Source organism: Nycticebus coucang, chromosome 1, assembly GCF_027406575.1.
Source record: "Nycticebus coucang isolate mNycCou1 chromosome 1, mNycCou1.pri, whole genome shotgun sequence".
In the NCBI taxonomy this organism is placed as follows: domain Eukaryota; kingdom Metazoa; phylum Chordata; class Mammalia; order Primates; family Lorisidae; genus Nycticebus; species Nycticebus coucang.
Genome location: NC_069780.1, coordinates 143,227,013 through 143,229,551, shown reverse-complemented (window position 1 = coordinate 143,229,551; position 2,539 = coordinate 143,227,013).

Genomic DNA, 2,539 nt, shown 5'->3' with positions numbered 1-2,539 from the left:
ATCTCAGACTTTTAACCTCTAGAACTGTGAGAAAATACCTTTCTGTTGTTTAAGCCATGTTGTTTGTAGTACTTTATTATGGTGGCCTTAGCAAACTAATTCACTAATTATAGAGTATTACTACAAATACCTTTGTTATAATACAAAGAATACATGAATGGAATATAATTTATAATAATAATATGTACAGTATTTCCATATGTAAATTTTCAATCTCTATTATACTGAAAGACATAATAGTTACACTAGGACTATGCATGCAACAGCTATAAATCACTGTGGAGTGTCCGCACAAATGCAGCTGACACAGTTCACGGTATTGGCAATATGAACATACAAAACCTTCAGCAACACTGCCATTAGCAGATGATTTTCTGACACAGCACAAGTCTTGGTAAAGCTCCAAACACAACAAAGAGCAATCTTCCCTCAATTTACATGGTAGATGCATTCCTGGAAAATTCAAGAAATACATTGTATTTATTTGTAACACAAGGATAGATTCTAGACACAGATAATTATTTTTCATCTGAACATTTGAACATCATTTCATTATACTGCACCTGTTGCAGGAGGTCAAGTTGTCTAGTATCCCAGGTCTACGTTCCACAATGCCAGGACAGTGCTCTGTCATGATAACAATCCAAACTATCTCCTTATTCCCAAAATATGTCTTAAAGGGGAGTACCTCCTTTGTCTAGAACCACACAGACACAGGAGGAGAAGAGAGCGAACGTTGTAATTTATGGCTACCTTTTGGTGTTGGCCCAGAACCCCCACTACTCTGTCAGAATTCTTCCTGCCTGAACACAGAGAGCTGGGGACTCAGCCACAGGAGACCACACAAGAGCCAAGGTCCAGCAAGCAATCTGCATTTGCTAAAGGGGTTGAAATCCACTGTCTTGACCCTTAAACTTTCTGTTTTAAAGTCTTCCTTGGGGTGCCGCCTGTGGCTCAAAGGAGTAGGGCTCTGGCCCCATATGCCGGAGGTGGTGGGTTCAAACCCAGCCTTGGCAAGAAACTGCAAAAAAAAAAAAAAGAAAGAAAAGAAAAGCCTTCCTTGTTGGTTGAACTTCAGAGCCCTGTAGGTATTGTAAGCATGACAGGATCTGGCAGCTCTGGGCCTGTTTTTGTGTGCTGCATGTGTATTTAGAGGTTGGAGTGGGCTGAGGTGTTGCTGTGATTGTGACAGCTCTAGAGAAATTTTCTGATAAATCCCACTGTTTATTTCTTCCCTCCTATGCTTGGATTACTAAGCATTCGTTATTAGAGAGGTTCCACCAGAAAGCTGTGATTTCTAACTGAAACTGGGCCTTCAGCCATGCCCCCAAGCCCTGAGAAGGAGATCATCAGAGTCTTCAGCTGATTACTGATCATTGCATGCTTTAGAGGACCCTACTTGAGGCCAGGAAAAGAACCACCTGAAAGGAATAGAGGGGAACCCAGGAACAATCTGTGGAGCCCTCACAGGCTGGGAATAGTATGTATTCCCACCAGTCCGAATGGTAAGCTTTGTAATGCCCAAGGTATGGAGCACAGCTGTCAGAAGCATATTGCCTTATAAAGGGGAGGAGGGTGGAATTAGCCCTCAAGCCTGCTCTAGTCCTGCCTAACAAAGCTTAAATGCAAACCTAAAAGAATCAAAACTCAAGAATATTTATAGGAATACAAAAACATCCCACACCCAACAAGGTAATATTTATGATGTCTGGTATCTAATCAAGCCCCTGGACAAGGGAAAAAAGGTAGAAACGAAGAGGTAAGAACAGTGCTTGATCTCCCTGGGAAATTCCGTGAATGTTATAATTTCCCCCCTCCCATTTTTAAGGCTACTACTATTTTCTGTTTTCACCTAAGTTTTGTTTGACTTATTGTAACAACTGTGCAATTCTATTGTTATTTTTAAAAGGTTTTGTGCAAAAACAATCAGGAGAATGAGAATACCAAGAAAAAGAAGACAAAAGAAGTTTCTGCACCATGCCAGAACTGAGGGTCTTCCTCCCAGTTTCCTCTGCCTCCCTTTCTACAGAGTGCTAGTTGCTTTGGTGCCCCCCCCCACCAGCCCCCCATGTCTTTCCTGTCCTCCCCTTTCTAGGTTCTTTAGCTTAACACAGAATGCTACTTACTGCAGCGTGGCTAGTCTTGGCAGGAATTTGTTTCTCGTTTTTGATTTCAAGATCGTGAGACTACAGTTTCAGGTGTACTTCTCAAGGAAACGCCAACATCCTCTCATAGGACTCAGCTGCCTTTTATATGACCCACGACCCACCACCCACTCCTGGGGGTCTGATAAAGGCTCGACCAGCCCTGCTCTTTTTGCCTAGAACCCACCTCCCCTGTCCCTGGGGACACGAACACAACTTTGGGGCTTCTACCCAGATGGCAAACGGGTCCTACATCTCTTTTCCTTCGGGTGAAGGATCTTTCTGGCTTGGGTGGGGACAGCTGGGTCTCCCGGCTGTTGATGAAATGAGGGAAAGTGGAGGGGACTTCGCAGCGCGGGCAGAAAGCAGCGGAAAGGAGTGGGAGAAGAGGGTGA